The 23,787-nt window shown below is 43.8% G+C and overlaps 1 protein-coding gene across 1 annotated transcript in view; it reads left to right on the top strand.

The window, feature by feature from the left end:
- The window catches only part of LOC132387728 (NACHT, LRR and PYD domains-containing protein 3-like), a 331,928-nt gene that overhangs the window by 200,905 nt on the left and 107,236 nt on the right, over positions 1-23,787 (top strand). The window lies entirely within an intron of this gene.

The raw sequence follows: 23,787 nt of genomic DNA, 5'->3' as shown, positions 1-23,787 counted from the left end.
AACACTTCACTGTATTCAAAGCATTGTTTGCATCACTAGCAGAGGATGTTCAAGTTTGGAAATATGGAGAGCAGGACACTGTGCATTTTGGCAAAGCTGCACACTGGGGAGTCACAGGCGTCCACTGCTCTTGCATCAAAACAGGAGCAGAATATGCGTAAAATAGTCAAGTCGGGCAGCATCTGGAGGACAAACACAATGGAATTGCGGATCGATAACCCATCGCAATAACAATAAAGAAAATGGGTAGTTTTAAATCGCAGTGATGGAGGATTGGTGGAAAGATGGAATCTCTGTTAATGGAAGAAACCGCAAGCGTCTGTCTCAGTGATGTACATCATGTTTGTGGGAGATGGCGGTGAAGTCTTGGCAAACGCTACTCATCAGTCTTGCTGTGGGAGTGTGGGGCGCTGTCTTATGAGGCCTCTGTCTGTCAGAGTGGAAAGTGGATGTCCTGCCCCTGCAGGCCGGGACACTACGATATGGAGAGGAAGCTTTTGCCAATGTAGCAAGCTCCCTCTCTCCATGCACCTGATGAACACAAAGGAATGGCAGAGACTGAGGCAGCTTGGCACCAGAGGTGTCGCAGGATATGCCAGTCAGCTCATCCCCACTGCCACCCCCGGTTATAACAATCTTAAACAACCAAGGGGCACAGTATTATTGACAACAATAAATCGATCAATTGGTTTATTATTGTCACATGCACTACGGTAAAATGGAAAACTTTTCTGCATGCGATCCAAACAGATCATTTCATCACATTGGTGCAATGAGGTCGTACAAGGAAAAACGGAACAGAATAGTTCAGGGAAACAGTGTTTCAGTTGCTGAGAAAATGCAATGCAGGCAGACAATAAGGTAGAAGGCCAAAGGATCATTGGGAGATCATGGTTTTGTTTTTGGAACTGTGCTCCTAAACTGTATAATTCAACAGCTAAAACTACAGTACTGTGCAGAATTCTGAGGTGTATATTACCACTGACAAAATTTTGTCTATTATTTTCTGGTTTGCACTTTATCCCGTTGTGATGTGGTTTGAAGGCATCGTCTGGATGAAAGGTGCTTTATAAATAAGTTGTTGTTGTTGTTATTATTGTTGTTATTATTATTATTATTATTATTATTATTATTATTATTATTATTATTATTATTATTATTATTATTATTTTCTTAGCATAAACTGGTAAAACTTGAGGTACGGGCAGAGCCAAGCACACTCATGTCTGAATTGATAGAAAATATCAGACTATTCTCGCGGTGTATAGTATTGTGTGTTTTCAAAGTTTTACACGTATTGCCGTGTGGGCCTAATTGGTTAACACTATTGTGTAAAGTCCTTGGGATGATACCGGTTATCGATATTACGGTTGGGATAATGAATAACCTGTTCCATAGATCTTTCATTTTTTCCTTTTAATTCAGCATATTTCTGGTGTTTTTTTTTTCTATTTCATTTCTGTATGTGTGTTTGGAATGGCTATACATATTTAAAAAGTTGTTTTTGCTTGTTTATCCTGTGAAATTATATTCGAACTGTTATCATGGATTATCCTATCTGAAATAATGATCGGTCACCGTATGATATGAAGGACTCTAATTCTTAACCAGGTGGCGTGAGGCCAACTGGTTAAAGCGTAGGTCTAGTGATCTGATGGTCACAAGTTCGAGCCTCAGCTTAGGCACTGTAGTGTCCTTGAGCAAGGAACTGAAACACACATTGCTCTGCCAAGCCCTTGGACATCGGTGGCGTGGAGAAGGTGCAAATCCATGATCTCACCAGACAAATAGAGGCCTCAAAACTCTACAAGTGGCTTGTACTTATAACCATATAACCATATAACAATCACAGCACGGAAACAGGCCATCTCGGCCCTCCTAGTCCGTGCCGAACTCTTACTCTCACCTAGTCCGACCTACCCGCACTCAGCCCATAACCCTCCACTCCTTTCCTGTCCATATACCTATCCAATTTTACCTTAAATGACACAACTGAACTGGCCTCTACTACTTCTACAGGAAGCTCATTCCACACAGCTATAGTAATTTATTGTGTTTTTCCTCAGTTGTAGTTTAAGCAAGACTTTTGTGAATGTTGTCCACCACTTGATTGTGCTTGTGCAAGTCATGAGATTCAGTTAAATTACTGCAGGATTCTTGATGTAAATTCAGATTTTCTTCAGCCATGAAGTAAATTTTGTTGGAAGGTTTTACTTTATCACACGATGATCTATTTTCTTTGCTAATTGATATCCTAAATATATGTTTCATATTCTGTTGCATTGCACCCTGATGCTCTGTTTGATATTCCACTGGCTTTACTGCACCTTGCTTTGTGTTTCATGTTCTGTAGTTTTCTAGTCTGAAGTTCTTGCTTATATCTTTGGAAATTAGTTCCATTATTTGAATTATTTGCTTTAGGTTTACTGATGCAAGAGCAAATAAATTCAATTCGTCAACGCATAGATGTGTCAAGGTATAATTCATATTTGTTTCTGATTTGATACCTGATTTTTGTCCATTTCAGTAAATTATGAGCGGATTTCAAGCTAGACAGAACCATATTAGGCTAACTGAGATGCTCTGGAAAATCCGTCAATTTATTTTGATGATGGTGGTTCTTCCTTTGTGGTTGTTAATAGGACAATTATCTTACGCCAATGCTTCATCAGATGTTGTAGAAGTTTCACAAGTATTGTATGAATTTTATATATATTTGGAACTTCTCTTAAACACGCGAGGGACAGAATCAAAACACAAAAATACAACTGCAGATCTGTGGATCAAAGAATACGTACACAACGCTGGAAGAACCCAGCTGGTCAGACAGCAGCCGTGAAAAAAGAGTAGTCAACGTTTCGGGATGAGATAAATGTTTTGACAGACAATATATCACTGAAAGATTTCTGCTCTCCACAGGTTTTGAAATAGAATTACCTAATCTGTTATCTGCTGTTCAAACCCAAATGGTATTCTTTTTGCTCTCCTGTGAGTATATTGTGGTTATCTAAGTGAGTTGTTATTAGTTATGAGATGCATGATGTTACTATATATATATAAAATTGGGCTTATTATTATTAACAGCCAATAATAACATAGTAGGTGACCATTCAGTAGTCTTATAAATGCAGAATTAAAGCTGTCCTTGAGGCTGGTGGTACATTCCTTCAGCCTTTTAAATCTTCTGCCCCATGAGAGTATGAAAGAGAGAATGCTTGAGGTGGTTTGGGTACAGCAGCGAGGATTTGGGCAGGGTTTGCGTCTTGCCAAGTTGATTGAGTTCCTCCATGGGGTGAGAAAGATAATAGAAGAAGTTACACATGGATGGTTCTGCTTGGATATTGGTTAAGTCTTTGACAAGATTCCAGACAGGAGGCTCATACAGAAAATTATCACGCTTGGGAACTGTGTGAATTGTCCTGGCTGGCGAGGACCCGCAATGGGAGAAATTTCTTGGCTGGCGGTTTGTGAATCTGTGAAAGTATTGTCATAGACAGCTGAGGAAGACAGGTCATTGGATATATTTAAAATACAGGTCGGTATGTTCATGATTCGAAAGAGCATCAACACTTACACAAGGCAGGATAATAATGGGGTTCAGAGGAATTGTGAAGGAAATTCACTGAGCCGAATTCCTAAGTCTTATGGTTTTAGGGAGCATCTGGAGATTTGTATTCACTTCTGATGGTCCAGCTCTTGGAAGGATTAGAGAGGGTGCAGAATAGGTTCATCAGGGTGTTGCCTGGATTCGAAGACATTTGCTACATGTAGAGGTTTGATAAACTTGATTTGTTTACTTTGGTGGTACAATAAGGATCTGACTGAGGTGTACAAGTTTGAGAGATAAGAGTTTGGGTCGACAGTCTGTATTTTGTTTGTTAATATTTTATTAGACTGGTGTCTAATATCAGAGGGCAATTGGTTAAAGTCAGATGGGGTAAATTTATAGCAATTGTGGGTAGTTTTTTCACAGAGCTGTGGGTGCTGGAATTTACTGTCTCAGTCATGTCGGAGGTAACTATATTATAGGTGCTCCTAGATATACATGAATGCACAGGAAATGCAAGGATATGGTCAATAATGTAAGAAAGGATAACAAAGTTTATGTTTTTCTCATTCCCATACATATAAAGAGTACAGGAAAAATAGGGAGAGGGTCGATATCGGACTGCTGAAAATGATGTTGTAGCTGCATTAATGGGTGAGAAGGAAATGCCAGACAAACTCTGTGGAAGTCACTAGCGGAATTACAAAAGGTAAATAACATCTGCAAACAGAATTGCATGTAGTGCTATTATAAAGGAAAAGGGGCTTGGAAGCTGATAGATAAGAAGATAGAAAAGTCATCTGGACTGGATGATACAGTGTCTCAGGAGTCTGCCTAGGGTGTGTGGGGATTCCCAGAGCGTGAGGACCTGGAGTGAAGATTTCAGCAGAACAAACAGCTGGATTATTAGAAAAATACAATGTAGAATATTCAGGTTGCAAAGAGAGATTCTTTGAATTGTTACTTGAATTCAGAAGTCAGCGAATGGCTAATGGTGAATTTTGATTCGCAGGTTTTGCCAAGTCACAGACTAACATTTCAGATGTGGTTTGAACTGAGCATTTCATCACTTACCGATCAGTTGAATGTATAACTCAGATAACCCTTGGGCGATGTTCATGTATTCCTGTGGATCAGGACCTGTTTAAATTGAAAACAAAATCCATGGAAACAGAGCTAAAATAATCAATGTAACTAAAATGTTTATTTCAATGTCCCTTTGAGTTCAGTGCATGGTTTTAACGTACCGAGTTCCTGTATTTCCCTCAGTATTCTGTCCAACTTCGGTAACTCAGTCCTCCACATCAGAAAGGATTCCCACATCGTCCTCCGGGCCCGGGAGCCTTTGCCATTCACCAAACTGAGGAAGAGTCTGGAACTCTCTGCCCGGTTTCCCTTCTCTGTCAGTTCAGTGACTTTCTATAAAAGGAAAACAATGAATTTATTGTGGAGCAGACAGACAGACATGGAGAATGTGCAGGAAAATATCTGTTAATGGCCACAGTAGCTTCAGAATTGATGCAGTCACTGGGCTGATGCCTCATCCTCCCTGGGTTCAGTCATTAACAGAGAAACAGTAACTGAAGGAAATTCTAAATCAAAATTGTGTAAGAATAAGGATTTACTGACACCCTGCAGTAGATGCAATTTGATTAATTTCCTTAATCTGTCAATGTGCAGCATTACATCAAAAAGATGTGACAACAAGAATGGAAGAGAGGAGAGAGCAAGAGAGCAAAAAAAATGGATGGTGGGCATCACTGAATCGTAGTTTAATGAAGTTTATAGTTGGATCGAAAGGATAAGCAGGTAGGTGAAAGGGATGGTTTGATTCATTTAAAATGAAAACTCCTGAGGAAGAGTTGATAGCAGATTGGACGATGGTTAAGAAACTGATCCTGATTCTTGACCCTGAATCACTGAAACTGAACAGGGTAAATTGATCCAGATGGAAATTATATACAGGCATGTTAACAGTAACCAGGATGTGAGCTACAAATTACAACGGGAGAGAGAGGAGATGTGTGAAAAGGAGAAAGTGAAAATAGTCATTGGGAATTTCAATATTCAAGTAGTTTTGGAAAATCAGGTCGGTGCTGAATACTAAGTGAGGGAATGTATAGAATATCTATGGGATGGCTTTTGAGAGAAGCTTATGGTTGAGCTCACTATAGGAAAGGCGCGTGTGGCGGCTGTGTTGTGTATTGCACCAGATTTTATTGGGGAACTTCAGGTGTCTGAAAATAGGATGATGTCCAAGTTGCATGCCATCTTGGACAATGTCTCCCATTCACTCCATAATGTACTGGTTAGACCCAGGAGTACATTCAGCCAGAGACTCATTCCACCGAGATGCAACACTGAGCATCATAGAAAGTCATTCCTGCCTGTGGCCATCAAACTTTACAACTCCTCCCTTGGAGTGTCAGACACCCTGAGTCAATAGGCTTCTCCTGGACTTATTTCCACTTTGTATAATTTACTTATTATTTAAATATTTCTGGTTTTATTTTACTATATTTCTAATCTATTCTTGGTTTGTCCGACTGTAACGATACCCAATTTCCCTCGGGATCAACAAAGTATGTCTGTCTGTCTGTCTTTAAATAAACCCTTAAGAGGCAGTGATCATAAAATAACAGAATTCACACTGCAGTTTGAGAGGGAGAAGGTAAAGTTAGATGTATCAGTGTTTCAGTGGAATAAAGGAATTGCAGAAGCATGAGAGGAGCTCGGCAAAAATAAATTCGAAAATGACACTAACAGGGACAATGGCAGAGCAGGATTTGCTGAAGTTTCTCGGAGCAATTCAGAAGGTGCAGGACAAATGATCACAAAGGTGAAGAATTATTCTAAAGGGAGAATGATCAACCGTGGCTGACGAGGAATTCAAAGCAGCACAAAAGCAAAGGGGAGGGCACAGAGTATTACAATATATAGTAGAAAGCTCGAGGACTGGGATGTTTTTACAAACCAACAGAAGGCAATTCAAAAGCTGTAAGTAGAGAAAGTATGAAATATGAAGATAGGCTAGCGAATAAAGTAAAATAGCTTACCAAAAAGTTCGCCTGATATATGAAGAGTGAAAGAGAGGAAAGTGGATATTGGGCCGCTAGAAAATGACAGTGGAGAGGTACTGTCAGGGGACAAGGAAATGGCGGAAGGTATTAGTAAATATTTTGCGTCAGTCATCACTGTAAAAAACACTAGAACGTGCCAGATATTTGAGAATGTCGTGGCCGAAGTGAGTGTGTTTGGAATTATTAAGGAGAAGGCGCTTTCAGACCCGATTGGTTCTGAAAGAGGAGGCTGAAGAGATTGTGGAGATATTACTAATGATCACTCAAGAATCACTAGATTTTGGAATGGTTCTGTAGATTATAGGCCAGTTAGTGTGATCAGCGTTTGAGAAGATGTCAGCAGTTGATTATTGAGGATAAGGTTTCGGGGTATTTGGATGCACATGAAGAAAAAAGGCCAAAGTCCATGGAAGGAAATCTTCTCTGACAGATCTGTTCGAAGTTTTTGAGAGAATAGCATGCTGGGGCGACAACGGAGAGTCAGGGCAAGTTGTTTACTTGGACTTCCCGAGGACATTTGACTAGGTGCCCCACATGATTCAGTTTAACAAGTTAAGGGCCAACAGTAGGACAAGACAATAGACAATAGACAATAGGTGCAGAAGTAGTCCATTCGGCCCCTCGAGTCTGCACCGCCATTCTGAGATCATGGCTGATCATTCACTATCAATACCCAGTCCCTGCCTTGTCCCCATATCCCTTGATTCCCCTATCCATCAGATATCTATCCAGCTCCTTCTTGAAAGCATCCAGAGAATTGGCCTCCACCGTCTTCCGAGGCAGTGCATTCCACACCTCCACAACTCTCTGGGAGAAGAAGCTCTTCCTCAACTCTGTTTTAAATAACTGACCTCTTATTTTCAATCCATTCCCTCTGGTACTGGACTCTCCCAACATCTGGAACATATTTCCTGCCTCAATCCTATCAAATCCTTTAATTATCTTAAACGTTTCAATCAGATCCCCTCTCAATCTCCTCAATTCCAGCGTGTACAAGCCCAATCTCTACATTCTCTCTGCGTAAGACAGCCCTGCCATCCCAGGAATCAACCTAGTGAATCTACGCTGCACTTCCTCAATTGCCAGAATGTCCTTCCTTAAACCTGGAGACCAAAACTGTACACAATATTCCAGGTGTGGTCTCACCAGGGCCCTGTACAAATGCAAAAGAACATCCTTGCTCTTGTATTCAATTCCCCTTGTAACAAAGGCCAACATTCCATTTGCCCTCTTCACTGCCTGTTGCACTTGCTCATTCACCTTCATTGACTGGTGAACTAGGACTCCTAGGTCTCTTTGCATTTCTCCCTCACCTAACTCTACACCGTTCAGACAATACTCTGCCCTCTTGTTCCTGCTTCCAAAGTGGATAACTTTACATTTATTCACATTGAATGACATCTGCCAAGTATCTGCCCACTCACTCAGCCTATCCAAGTCTCCCTGTATTCTCCTAACGTCCTCTTCGCATGTCACACTGCCACCCAGTTTAGTATCGTCAGCAAACTTGCTGATATAGTTTTCAATGCCCTCATCTAAATCATTGACATAAATCGTAAAGAGCTGTGGTCCCAATACAGAGCACTGTGGAACCCCACTAGTCACCTCCAGCCAGTCTAAGAAACACCCATTCACTGCTACCCTTTGCTTTCTATCTGCCAACCAGTTTTCTATCCATGTTGAAACCCTGCCCCCAATGCCATGAGCTCTGATTTTACTCACCAATCGAGAGATACTAGCATGGATGGAGGATCCATGATTATCTCCAGACAGATTTTGTTTGACTGTCAGGAAGCACAAAATGGAATCAAATGGGGCTTTTTCTTGTTAGATGTTAGTGACAAATGTTGTTCTGCAGTGGTTAGTTTTGGGACAATTTCTTTTTCCGTTATGTCAATGATTTGACGGCTTTATGGACAAGATTGCGCACATTATGAAGATATGGGGAAGGACAGGAAGCATTGAGGAAGCAGGGATTTCACGGGAGGACATAGACCGATGAAAAAACTGGACAAATCAGTGGCAATTTGAATGTAGTATAGGGAGATGCATGGCCATACACTTTGGCAGAAATAATGAAGACATAGACTATTTTTGAGAGTTGTAATGAGTCTCTGGAGACCTAGTGCAGGATTCCTTCCAGGTTGAGTCAATGTTAGGAAAGGCAAAAACAAATGTTAGCATTCATCTTGAGAGTATTAGAATACAAGAACTAGCACTGGCCAGGCAACACTTGTATATTGTGAACGGTTTTAGTCCCCTGATCAGTGAAAATATGTGATGGCATTGTGGTCCAGAGAGGCATCAAAACTAACAGAACCAGTGATATTAAACCTGATTTTGATGAGAATTATTCCTGGATGTGTCTGGACTGGCTGGAGTGTGGAAGGATGAAGGGGAGTCTAATTGTAACCTGTGGAATATTGAAAGTCATTGAGAGGATGTGGAGACGATGTTTCAAAGTGGGGGAGTCTAGAACCAGACGGAACAGCCTCATAACAGAGGGACGTCCATTTGGAACTGAGATGAGAGATTCTTTAGCCGAGTAGTAGTGACTCTGTATAGTTCATTGGCACTGACATCTGCGGAGACCAGGTCATTGGGTATGTTTAAAACAGAGGTTGGTACCTTCTTGACTAGTGAGGTAAGCAAATATCACTGGGAGAAGGCAGGAGAATGGGGTTGAGAGGGATATAAATCACCCATTATGTCATGGCGGAGTAGAATCAACAGGCCTAATGGCCTATTTGTGTTCCGATTGTTACGAAGGATGAACAACTCTGATGGGCAGAAGAGTGCAGAGTTGCCCATGCCCCCTCCTCTTTTGGAGAATCGCAAATCACTACAATTTCGATGCTGTTATCAAGGAAGTAAGAGAGACACAGGAAAGCTGCCAGGGCAGTTGTTATTGATATCAGCTTATGAAAGTTAATGAGAGAGAGACACAACTGACAAAGAGGAGCAAAACCATTGATTACTGCTATTGTCTTTTGGAGAAGGATTGTTTACTTGGTACTGTTCTATTTATTGAAACCCCTCGGGGGCAACCAGAGTGAGCTGATTTGTTGGGTTATATCATCCCAACCTGATTGACACCTGAGACCCTGTGAGTGGGGATAAAAGTGAGGTCTGGGGCAACAACCCTCAGATGCACAAGGAGAAACGCTAGTGAACATCAGAAACCCACGAGACAAGGTGGGAGATCGAAGACCAAACGAAGGGTCAGTAAATTTTAACTCTCAGTGTTTTATAGCGAGAACGGTGGGGGCTTGTGTGTGTGTCCACCCTTGCCGGGGTGATGAGTCCACCACAGAAGAACGCTCTAGCTAAAGGATGGCGGGGTCATACCTGAATGGCGACAACAACGACGCATCGATGGATCAAAATCGTAAAGGAAGGTTGGCAAGACAATAGCTGTTACTGCTTACACGTTCTCTCTCTCTCTCCCCCCCCAACAATTGCAACCAGCAACCAGCAACTACCGCAGCCTGCATGAACTGAATTGAACTTTATATTTCCATCTGACAATTCATTATACCCTAGACAATGATAGAGCTTGTTTCTTATTGATTATTATTATACCCGCACTTTTAGGTTTACTATTGCTGATGTATATTATCTGTATATTTGCATTGATATTATTTTTGTTTTTACTAATAAATACTGTTGAAAATAGTACCAGACTCCAACGGACACTTCTTTCTTTGCTGGTAAGACACCCAGTTACGGGGTTCGTAACACGATACCTTATGGTCTTATGATGTGTAAAGACAACAGAACATTAAGAAATGTCAGTGCAGCCGTCTTATAATGGAGATGGTTACTGCCTGGCACACTCATGCTGTAAAATGGTGATCACTTCCCGAATGCAGGCATGGGCTTCCTCATTTACTGAGGAATTATGAATTAAGCATTGAACTGTCTTCAAGCAATCTCTCTCTCTCTCTCTCTCTCTCTCTCTCTCTCTCTCTCTCTCTCTCTCTCTCTCTCTCTCTCTCTCTCTCTCTCCCCTCTCCCTCTCCCTCTCCCTCTCCCTCCCTCCCTCCCTCTCTCCCTCTCTCCCTCGATCCCGTAGGATGATGATGTTTCCTTTCAGTCAGTTAGTGCGGTGGTACCCCACTCCTCAGAAAGGAACCGTGTGCGTGAGTGGATTTTAGGTGAGTAGGGCATTGCACCAGTCCAGATCCACCCTTTCGACATCCCGTCCCGGATCCAGAAGCCAGGTTGGGTCCAGGACGGCTGGGGGAAGTTCTGTTGCAGTGACTGGCCAGACCAAGCTTCGATGCTAGGGATGCCCTTTCCGCACTTGTTTTCTAGATGGCTTGTTTTTCGTCCTGCTGGGGGTCTAGCCACCCTCCTCACCAGGCCAGCCTGGTGGGGGAGCTGGTTTAGTCACCGACCATCCAACCATGCGACAGGTAGTACTGGGTTACACGGTACCGCTAGCACTCAGACGAGTGGTCTGACCAGAACATACACCGATGATGGAATTAAGGTAATCGACGAGGCAACTGAACATGGATGGGCTTAGGACATCGCTCTGAGAAACAAGAGGAATGATGTCCCGGGTTTGAATGATTGATCTCCCAGAACAGTGACCAGTAGGGAATTGGAAAGGTTTGCCATAACACGAATAATGGACAATTATGGAATAAATCAGCATAATTCCCTGATGGTCCACTGCACTGTGAAATAATCCCTCAGTTTCACTGCTACCAGGTCTGAGGAGCTACAGCTGTGAAAGAGATGTAGCAAGAGATTTAAGAGAACGATGAGTCAGCTAACAGAGAGGAGATGCAGCGGCTAACGGACTGGTGCACAGCCAACAGCCTGCCTCTGAATGTGAACAAAACAAAGAGATGGTTGTTGACTTCAGGAGGGCATTAAGCGACCACTCCCCGCTGAATATCGACAGCTCCTCGGTAGAAATTGTTAACAGCACGAAATTTCTTGGTGTTCACCTGGCTGAGAATCTTACCTCGTCCCTCAACACCAGCTACATAGCAAAGAAAGCCCAGCAGCGTCTCTACTTTCTGCGAATGCTGAGGGAAGTCTGTCTCCCACCCCCCATCCTCACCACATTCTACAGGGGTTGTATTAAGAGCATCCTGAGCAGCTGCATCACGGCCTGGTTCGGAAATTGCACCATCTCGGTTCGCAAGACCCTCCAGCGGATACTGAGGTCAGCCGAGAAGATCATCGGTGTCTCTCTTCCCGCCATTACGGACCTTTACACTACATGCTGCATCAGTAAAGCAAACAGCATTATAAAGCACCCCACGCACCCCTCATACAATTTCTTCTCTCTCCTGCCGTCTGGGAAAAGGCACCGAAACATTCGGGCTCTCACGACCAGACTATGTCACCGTTTCTTCCCCCAAGCCATCAGACACCTCAATACCCAGAGCCTGGACTGACACCAACTTACTGCCCTCTGCTGTGCCTATTGTCTGTTTATTATTTATTGTAATGCCTGCACTGTTTTGTGCACTTTAAGCTGTCCTGGGTAGGTCTGTAGTCTAGTGTAGTTTTTTTTTCTGTGTTGTTTTTTGCGTAGTTCAATGTAATTTTTGTACTGTTTTATGTGGCACCATGGTCCTGAAAAACGATGTCCCGTTTTTACAGTGTACTGTACTAGAAGTTATGGTCAAAACGACAATAAAAAGTGACTTGACTTAATGGTTTTCCAGTGAAGCCGATGTCTTCAGGCGATGATTTTAAAGATGAACATACATATTTACAAATTACTTCTCTTACCTTTGGGTAAGCCTGTCTGATTCATTACATACAGCGCCAATGAATCCTAATGAGAACAGGGTAACTCACGGGTATAACGGACTTGATTTTCTCATAACACACATGGCTGAATAGGTCAGATCTAGGACAAGACAATCACTGTTTGTGAGCTCCTAGGAGAGTGACCTGAAACGGTGTGTCCCTGTACCTCCTCAGTTAGATATTCAGCAAGTTATCAGATTTCTTTAATTTTGCCCCTTCTCTTTCAGGACAACCTGTTGACCTTCTTCCTTTTTAGGACAACCTGTTGATTTCTGAGATCGTGAGATATCAGCCAGTCAGCAGATTTATGTTTTGTGCTTTCTTCTTCCTTTTAGGTCAAAATATTGACTATTGAGGTCACGAGATAGCAGCTTTGTGCATGGTCTTTCACGCCTAACATATCATAGAGATTTTCGAGGAAGTTGTTGTAGGCCAAGGTTGTGGATATAGTCTACATGGACTTCAGTACGGTATTTGACAATTTCCCTCATAGCAGGTCGGTCAAGAAGTTTCAGTTGTTCAGCATCCGAGATGAGGTAGTAAACTGGATTAGACATTAGCTTTTTGGAGGAATACAGAGCGTGACTATAGACTGTTGCATTTCTGATTGGCGCCTTTAGCTCGTGCAGTGTCACGGGGATCGGTGCCATGCTTGTTGTTGTTTTTCATCTCTATCAATGATCTGGATGAAATTATGGTTAACAGAATCAGCAAATTTGCGGATGACACCAACATTGGGAAGGTGCAGTGGACAAAGAGGAAGACTACAAGAGCTTACAGTGAGATCTAGACTCCAACGAGAGGTTATCAGTAAAGGGTGAAAGGTGAGAAGTTCAGGGGGTACAAAGGTGAAACTTGTTGACGGAGAGGGTACTGTGAAACTAGCCAGCAGCGCAGGCAGTACAAGCGGTTAAGAGAAGTCTGAATAGATCCATAAATGATAAGAGTATAGAGCACCAGGGCCCGGTGAAGGTCAATGGGAATACATAGTTAAGTATTCCAGCATTGAATAGATGGGCCAACAGACCTGATTCTGTGCTGTACCTTTCTGGGACTATGACAGATCAGCCACACATTGTTTGGGAACTCACGAAGCCAAGATCAGGTGCGGTTAGTAGGTTTCCCTCTGTCAAGTACAGCAGTGAAGCCGGTTGTCTCAGTTTACAATCTGACAGTTTAATATTCATCCTGGATTAACGGGATGTGATGAATCTGCCCGACGGTTCAGACTAGATTTGAAATTATTTTCAGACTCAATGTCTATTCAGGGTCCAGATAAGCAGCCACAGCTGTTATATCACACTGATAAATGCAGCAGGTGTGAGAGAAAAAAAAGCTGAGGCTGAACCTGTAGTTCCCAGTGCTCCCCAATTTAACAGCTGAAACCAGATCTGCTGCAGACAAGTCAGAGACCAAAGTCTCCATTACCATGTAGAACGCCAAGAACGTGAAGATTAATTTTGGTCACCATACACTATACAGTTCTTTGACAATACAAACACTACACTCACCTCATTCTCTTCTCTACTGAAATGTCCCTCCTTTGTCAACACCCAGCCAAGTCTTTCAACCTTTTCTTCAATAGCCTGTTTGATTCTGTCCCTGTAGAACTTTGTCAGTTGGTACAGTCGATATTCCTCCCCCTCTGCCAGGAGGTCATAGATCGTGAACTCTGGATCTGTGAATATAAAAAGGAAAATACAGGCTTGAACTCAGATATCCTTCGTCTCCACCTCTCTCAACCAACTCAACTAAAAAACATGACTTGAACCTGCTCACAGACACAAAAATGGATTAATTCTCCATCTCCAACACTGACCTTAAAATCGAACCAACAATGTCCTTGCCATTACTTTAATAAAGGACCATGTTTAATGCAAACCAGTCCATCCCGCATACGGCCCACTCACCTATTTCAATTTTGGATTGGCAATAGATGCTGGGACTGACGGTAATATGCGCTTCCCAGAGATACTCTCTCCATCCTGGCGAATACATTTCCCTTAATGCACATCCTGGAAATACTCTCTTATCTGGACAACTGCATGTCCTCCAATGCACATCCTGTAAATCGTCAAAGCAGGTCGTACATTTCCTGTAGTGGGGTAACGGCTGCCCCACTACTCCACATGTACCACACCCACACATTCCCCCTCTCTCTGACCAACCCTCCAACAAGGAATCGCATTTACCCTCCTCCATGCCACATTCTGCAAACACATCACCCTAATATTTCACTCACCCGCTCCTTGTTGGGGACTTGACAATTCAGTTTCCAATGAGCTTCCGAGCTGACAGGCAGTCGCCTCACTTGTGCCGGTTCCAGGGTCCTGATCGGTGTCTCTGGGCTGAATTTTCTCCACTTCCTCGTCGGCCGTACTGCATTCTGGGACATTGCTCTCAATCTGACCCTGTTTTGGTACATTGCTTCCCTTGTCCCTATCATCTTCCCTCGATAATCCGGCTGGTAAAATCCTCTTCAGTACTTTCCCTACCCGTTTCGATTTCCTACCTGAAATAAATGATGAATTGCAGGTTATACGCGTATGATATAGATCTGAGCAAAACTGAGTCAGACTGCAATGGAGCCGTGACTCTGGCTGACCAGATTTGGAGTGGAACTGTGCTGGTTACTGTGAACCGTACATCCTGCTTGGTGACCATCCCGATAAGCCAGTGAGTGGACACATTCACTCCCAGTGAAATAACAGGATAGACACAGTAATGCTAAACACTTAATTCACAGCAGTTGCATGATGACCACGGGATCTTAATGCAAAGGTGTCCGGTGATACTGGGAAATTAAATAAAGATATGATGTCAAACTTACCGGCCTCTAATTTCTCGGATTACTTTTAGGTACTTTTTAAAACAATGGAACAACATGAGCTATCCTTCAATCCACACTTGTAGATACCGACATTTTACATTTATCTGCCAGGGCCCCTGCAATTTCAATACCAGTCTCGTTCAGGCTGCGAGGGAACACCCTGTCAGGTCCTGGTGACTTATCTACTCTGATTTTCCTCAAGATAGAAAGCACCTCCTCCTCTTCAATCTGTATAGGTTCCATGACCTCACTACTTGTTTGCCTTATTTCCGTTCACTCCATGCCAGTTTCCTTAGTAAATAGAGATGCAAAAAACATATTTAAGATCTCCCCCATTTCTTTTGGTTCCATACATAGCCGACCAATCTGATCTTCAAGAGGACCAATTTTATCTCTTACTATCCTTTTGCTCTTAACATACCTGTAGAAGCTTTTAGGATTATCGTTCGCCCTTACTGCCAAAGTAATCTTGTGTCTTCTTTTAGCCCTCCTGATTTCTTTCTTAAGTATCTTGTGCACTTTTTATACTCCTCAAGCATCTTATTTCCTCCCTGTTGCCTATACATGTCATACATCTCTCTCATCTTCTTTATCATAGTTCCAATATCCCTTGAGAACCAAGATTCCTTATTCATATTCACTTTGCCTTTAATCCTGACAGAAATATACAAACTCTACACTGTCAAAATTTCTCCTTTGAAGGCCTCCCAGTTACCAGTCACACCCTTGCTAGAGAACAACCTGTCCCAATCCACGCTTTTTAGACCCTTTCTCATTTTTTCAAATTTGGCCTTTTCCATTTTAGAACCTCAACCCGAGGAGCAGATCTATCTTTATCTATGATCAGGTTGAAACTAATGACGTTATGATCACTGGAACCAACATGTTCCCCTACACACATTTCCGACACCTGCCCTAACTCATTTCCTAATAGGAGATCTAATATTGCATCCTCCCTAGTTGGTACATCTATGTATTGATTTAGAAAACATCCCTGAACACATTTTACAAACTCTAACGCATCTAGACCTTTAACAGCATGGGAGTCCCAATCAAAGTGTGGAAAATTAAAATCCCCTACAAGGACATCTTTCTGTCTCCTGCAGTTGTCTGTTATCTCTCCGCAGATTGCTACTCCAATTCTCGTTGAATATTGGGTGGTCTATAATACAACCCCATTAATGTGGTCATACCTTTCCTGTTTCTCAGCTCCACCCATATGGCCTCGGTAGACAAGCCCTCTAATCGGTCCTGCCTGAGCACTGCTGTAACATTTTCTCTGACTAGCAATGCTACTTCCCCACCCTTCATTCCTCTGCCCCTACCACGTTTGAAATATTGGTACTCTGGAACATTAAGCTGCCAGTCCTGTCCCTCCTGTAACCAAGTTTCACTAATGGCTACAATGTCATAATTCCACGTGTCAATCCAGGCCCTCAGCTCGTCAGCGTTCGCCACAATACTCCTCGCATTGAAATAGACACACCTCAGAAGTTTATTACCACCACCAAAGTGTCTTTCTGATTTTGCATGAACTTTCAACATTATTTATTTTCACCCCCGCTCCACTATCTGCTCTGGAGCTCTAGTTCTACAGAATGGACTTGATTAAGCACGAAAGCGTGCAGTGGAGAATGACCAGTAAGTCACTGGACTAGGATGTTGGGTTTTCAGTTATATGGTTCGCCAGGGATAGTTTGCCCTGGATAATGGGAGCTTGAAGTGTGACCTTTCACACGTACATAAAAATAGTTGGGGGCGTAGATAGATTAGATGGTAATAGTCTTTTTCCCGGGGTAGAGGAGTCTAAGACTCGAGGGCACAAATTTAAAATCGACCGAAGGGGCATTCGTTCAAGTGGCGGGTGATGGGTATAAATTACATGCAGCCAGAAGAGACAGTAAACACAAATAAATTTACAAATTTGAGAGGATGTGGGCAAGGAAAAGGATAGAAATCTATAAGGGAAATTTGGGAAAAGCTGTGGGAAATGGAGCAAGCACAAAAGATATTTGGATCAGCAGGAATTAGCTGGGCCGAAGGACCTGTGTCCTGGCTGTTTTATCTATTTTATTCCCCCTGGAATCAGAGTTGAGCACAATCACAATGTCTGCTGGGGACTGAGACATTTGGTCATTGGCTATACCGGGTTTCCCATCAGAGATTCTGGGAATTTTAAATCCAGGTAACAGATCATCTTAATAGGGAAATATTCAGAACTCACATTCACCATTTGTACACAGCCCAGACATGGATTCGGGTATTAAAACACTGAAGCAGACCGCGTATTTATCCATAATGAGTTGTCATCTGATCCTCAGCCATTCCCAATGCTGCCAATGGTCTCGGCTCGGCTACAGAAAACAGATTTCGGAAACTCCCCTCATCTCCTTTCCGCAGCAGCCAAGAAAACCAGGAGGGAGTTGATGGCTTCCCTTCCAAAACCTGAAATGCTCATTTATCACACTATCTCTGAATTCCTGTAAATGCTCCTACCATCTGGTTCTGAATTTTATAACTGAAAGTTGGAGATATCTTACACATCAGGGCCTGTCTCGAGGTGAAGCATAAACTGACCCTGGACATTTACATAGCCCACAAGCCCGCTATTATATTCCAATGTTTCATTCACAGCCACCGGATCCAGGAGTACCTGCTCCTTTCACTCAGGTGAAGCTTTGAAACTCACTCAGGTGAGTGGAGTGATTCGATCATTACCGGTGTCAGGTCCCTGAGCTGGAACTGTTAGATTGATCAATTACATCAAGGCCGCTTTACCAGTGGGATCAATGATTCTGCTTGATGAAAGTTTTCTGTGCCCAGTTAGCATCTGTGTAAGTTTGTTCATCTGTACTAGTGTGTGCCAACAGGAGAGAAGTTTAGTTAGAATGATCCCAGTGATCATACCTTTGTCCATTCTGTATCTGACTGACGATTGTTGATTGCCGTCGTCTTGTTTACACTTTGGTCCCGGAGCAGGAAAGCTCCACCTGCTGGTGATACCCTGAATTACAAACAAGCAGACAGTGAGTCAGAGAGAGTACGATTCCAGTAGTTGCAAATAACAGTATCGCCATCCACTGTATCAGAGCATCCGTTGGTTTAGGGACAAAACATTCCCTGTTAACATGAACTCCCACACCATGTCTGTGTCTATCCAGTTCATCTACTGATAGAGTTACAGAGCAACAGAGCACAGATAGAGACCTTTCATCCCAATGAGACAATGCTGACTACAGTGCTCACCGAGATGGTCCCAATTTCCTGTAATGGGCCCATTTCCCTACTGGCCTCTTCACTCCATCTACACATCCCAACTGCTTCTGGAATTATACAATTGTGCCTGCCTCATCCACTTCCTCTGGCAATTCCCTCCACATAATCACCAACCTCTATATGAAACCGTTGTTGCTCGTGTTGGTTTTTCAATCTATTTACCACTCCTCTGCCCATTTAGATCCCCAATAAGCTACCATAATCTTCAACGTGACCACAAGACACTTATTTTCTGCCATCTGCGAACTTACTGGTCAAGCCTTGTACATTCACATCCAAATGTTTGAAGGATAGTAACTATTCTGGAACCTGGTGTTGCGTGTCCTGAGGCACCCGTACCTTCTACCTGAAGGCAGCAGCGAGGGAAGTGCATTGCCTGGGCGGTGAGGATCTTTGATGGTGGATGCTGCTTTTCTACGGCAACATTTCATATAGATAAACTCAATATTTGGGAGACCTTTACCCGTGACATACTTGACCAAATCCATTACATTTTGTAGTATTTTCTGCTCAAGGTCATTGGTGTTCCCCGACCAGTCCATAATGCAGCCAATCAGCAGACTTTCCACCACATATCTGCAGAGGTTTGCCACCGTTTCTGATGACATACCGAATCTCCGCATACTCCTGAGGAAGTAGAGGCACTGTCTAACTGTCTTCGCAATTAAATTTATATGATGGGTCTGGTACAGGACCTCTGAGAGTTTGACCCAAGAATTTAAAGCTACTGACTCCCTCCAACTCTCATTCTCCAATGAGTACTGGCTCAAGGACCGCGGGCTTCCCTCTCCTGAATTCTACAAACAGATTTTTGGTCATTTTGATATTGATTGATAGGTTGTTGTTATTACACCACTCAGCCAAGTTTTCAGTCTCCCTCCTGAATGCTGATTCACCTCCCCTTTTGATAGAGTTCACAACAGAGGTATCATCAGCAAACTTATGGATGGTGGTGGAGCCGTACTTAGCCGCACAGTCACATGTGTAAAGTGAGTAGAGCAAGGGGTTGTAATCGTCCCTGTGGTGCTCCTGTGCTGATGGACATTGAGGAGGAGCTGTTTTTGCCAATCTGAACTGAGTGGGGTCTACAAGTGAGGAAATCCAGGATCCAGTTGTACAAGGAGCTTACTGATTAGATTTGAGGGAATTATGGTTTTAAAGATACTCTGATAATTCTTACTTTGAACGTCCTCCGCATCCCGTACGAGGCAAACGACATCGAGCTGCAGCTCCAGTTCCTTAACACATTCTCTGAGGAGTTGCAGCTTTGTGCACGTGGTGCAGATGTGGTCATCTGTGAGGCTGTAGATCTCCCAGAATTTCCAGTAATTTCTCTTTTTTATTTTGGACAATGCAAACAGTGACAGCTTTCACGATGCTTGTGCCGTCCTGAAGGGATTTTGCAGAAATGCAATGCCCAAATTCATTAGTTTTCTCTTCATTCCAATACAGTCCATACAGTCAATGTTCACAACATCCTTCCCCACCTCTCCAACTCACTGTCAATCTGCTACATCTCATCCTGAGGTCACTTGTCTCTTTCACTGAAGGGCAGTGATCAGAGAATGAAAACAAAACATGCAGCTCTCCTTTTTGCGCAGTTACTGAACAGTGGCGCACCAAAGATAACCGAAAAAGCGAATAAAAAAGATCTACATCATGTACAGTGAGTTTAATTATGGCCAAGAGTAACGCGGCAACATTCTGTAACAATGACATTAAAGTTGTAATGGCTCCATTTACCCTGCCTCATTCTGCATTTCAACATCTGCTGGTGATACTTCCCCCAGCTCCGAGCCCCAGGGGCGTGGGTCCTCTCCCAATCCCGATCCCGCAGACGATCTCAATACAGAATGGAAAGGAAGCCACGGCCCGTTTAGGTACAGTGACTTTTGACTTCTCCAGTGCGTTCAACACCGTCCGCCCTGCTCTGCTGGGTGAGAAGCTGACAGTGATGCAGGCGGATGATTCCCTGGTGTCATGGATTATTGATTACCTGACTGGCAGACCACAGTACGTGCATTTGCAACACTGCGTGTCAGACAGAGTGGTCAGCAGCACTGGGGCTCCACAGGTGACTGTCCTGCCCCCCTTTCCCTTCACCATCTACAGATCAGACTTCAACTACTGCACAGAGTCTTGCAATCTTCAGAAGTTTTCTGATCCCTCTGCCATAGTTGGATGCATCAGCAAGGGAGATGAGGCTGAGTACAGGGTACGGTGGGAAATGTTGTCATATGGTGCGAACAGAATCACCTCCAGCTTAATGTGAAAAAGACTAACGAGCTGGTGGTGGACCTGAGGAGGGCTAAGACAACGGTGACCCCTGTTTCCATCCAAGGGGTCAGTGTGGACACGGAGGATTACAAATACCTGGGATACGGATGGACAATAAACTGGACTGATCAAAGAACAAGGAGGCTATCTACAAGAAGGGTCAGAGCTATCTCTATTCCCTGAGGAAACTGAAGACTTTTAACATCTGCCGGACGTTGCTGAGGATGTTCTACAAGGCTGTGGTGGCCAGTGCTATCATGTTTGCTGTTGTGTGCTGGGGCAGCAGTCTGAGGGTAGCAGACACCAACAGAATCAACAAACTCATTCGTAAGGGCAGTGATGTTGTGGACTTGGAACCGGACTCTCTGACGGTGGTGTCTGAAAAGAGGATGCTGTCCAAGTTGCATGCTATCTTAGACAATGACTCCCATCCACTCCATAATGTACTGGTTAGGCACAGGAGTACATTCAGCCAGAGACTCATTCCACCGAGATGTAACACTGAACGTCATAGGAAGTCATTCCTACCCGTGGCCTTCACGCTTAACAACTCCTCCCTCGGAGTGTCAGACCCCCAGAGCCCATAGGCTGGCCCTGGACTCATTTCCTTCCCACTTGGCATGATTAACATTATTATATAATTATTTATGGCTTTACATTGCTATATTTCTTCACTATTCTTGGCTGTAACGAAACCAAATTTCCCACGTGATCAATAAAGTATGTCCGTCTGTCTGCCTTGTCCAAACGGGCGAAAGATGGGTGTGCTCCCAGCATCATCGCCTCATCCTCACCCCTCCCGAGGGGCAGAATAACAGGGGCTGAGCGTAAGCTCATCCCATGCTGTTCGTGGTGAAGGTCCCACAACCCGGACTGACCCTGGCAGGTTCAGTCCACGAAGCGGGGCGAAGGCCGCCAGTTCGATTGAGTTAACGAGACTCACTGCCCTCCATCAGACCTCCTCACTCGGGACTGGTCTCAATACTCACCGATGGGAAATTTATGTCTTCACCCCACATTCAGTGATCCATCCCCCTGCTCTCCATCCCGTTCAACAAAGAATGGAAGGGAAAACACCGCCCATCCGGGAATGTAAGCATGTGCGATGTGAACAATGCGTCATCAGAGGGGAGGACTGTCCAGAGTGATCTGCTCTGGGATGGAGTGGCTGCAGTCAGTGCAGAGTCTTGTTGTTTAGGGTTTACATAGACAATAGTTTTATTCACGTTAACTGGAATTGCCAGCAAGGTAAACACAGATTGCATCAGGTAACAGAACACCGCTCGTCCACAGTCTTGTCTCCTGGGGAACTAAACACTTTCACAATGTCGACCTTAGGTATCCCATCCTCTAAAAGTGACTGAATCATTCAGATCTCTGATCACTGAGAGCAATTATGGTTTGTTGGTCATTAAAGTTCGCCCAGGGTGGTTTGGTTGGAGTTGCTATGGAGTTTGGGGTGTCACAGTGAAAGAAACGGACAGACAAGCGCTCTGACCTTGTGACCTCCAGCCACGGATGGCGCCGCGGCGAACGTCCTGCAAAGCGCAGGCGCGGTGCCGACTCCAGCTGACGCCGGCGGGACTCCTGTACTAGCGGCGGTGAGGAAGGGGCTGATCTCGGGTTTGTATAAATCGAGGGTGGGTTGCAGTGGGAAATGTCCGGGTCCGAGTTCTGCCGGACAACCAGAGGCTCCGGGCTCTCCAGTCTTCCAGTCTCGGTTTTGCGCCTGAGCCGGGATTGTGGGATCAGTTAGATGTAGGTCCCCTTGCTGGGAGGGTGGACGTGCCTGCGGGGGTTCTGTCTATCTGGGCGTGTGTGGGGTGAATGCTGGGAAGGATTTGGGGCGATGAGGTGATACATTTTGGAAGGACAAACGAGAAGACTGAGTACTGAATTAATGGTCAGTTACTTAAGAGTGTGGATGAACAAAGGGACCTTGAGGTTCAAATCTATACATCCCTCAAGGTCGCTGCACAGGTTGACAGGGCAGTTAAGGAAGCCTGTGTGATGCTAGTCTTCATTAACAGGTCATTCCTGCCTGTGACTATCAAACTTTTCAACACCTCCCTCGGTGTGTCAGACACCCTGATCCTGGACTTATTTCACTTATTATTATTTAATTATTTATGGTTTTATATTGCTATATTTCTACACTATTCTTGGTTGTTGTGAGTGTCACAAAACCCAATTTCCCTCGGGATCAATAAAGTCTGTCTGTCTGTGATTGACTTCAAAAGTAGAGAAGTCATGTTGCAACTCTACAAATCTCTGGTGAGACCGCACTTAGATTATTGTGTTCAATTCTGGTCACTTGATTATAGGAAGGATGTGGAAGCTATGGAGAGGGTGCAGAGGAGATTTGCCAGGAGGTTGCCTGGTTTGGAGACAAGTCATATGAAGCAAGGTTAGCAGAGCTGGGACTTTTCTCTTTGGAGAGAAGAAGAATGAGTGAGGTCTTGATAGAGGTCTACAAGATTATGAGAGGCATAGATAGTGTGGATAGTGGGTTCCTGTTTCCCAGGGCACCAATAGCAAACACCAGAGGGCATAGGGACAGAATTAAGGGAGGGAAGTTTAGGGGAGACATCAGGGGTAAGTTTTTTTGTACACAGAGTGTTATGAGTGGCTGGAATGGTGGTGGAGGCTAAAATAAAAGGGATATTTAAGAGCCTCTTGGACAGGCGCATGGATGAAAGAAAAATGGAGGGTTATGGGGTAGCTTGGATAGTGTGGAAAGAGAAACTGTGGAAGACCCTGTATCAGAACTGGGACTGTCCAAGATGCTGCTCGTTCTGCTGAACGTTCCCAGCGTTTTCTCTTTTTACATTAAATGATGCACAACTATTGACTGAAAACAAAATATTTGTGACGGCCTGAACAAATTTGCACAACTGTAATGCCCATATTCATTAGTGTTGCCTTCATTTCAACACAGGGTTAATACAGTCGATACAGTCAATGCTCACAACATCCTCCCCACCCCACTATCAGTCTGT

Source organism: Hypanus sabinus, unplaced genomic scaffold, assembly GCF_030144855.1.
Source record: "Hypanus sabinus isolate sHypSab1 unplaced genomic scaffold, sHypSab1.hap1 scaffold_214, whole genome shotgun sequence".
NCBI lineage: Eukaryota > Metazoa > Chordata > Chondrichthyes > Myliobatiformes > Dasyatidae > Hypanus > Hypanus sabinus.
Note: the sequence above shows the minus strand (reverse complement) of the source record. Positions and strands in the feature narration are given on the sequence as shown.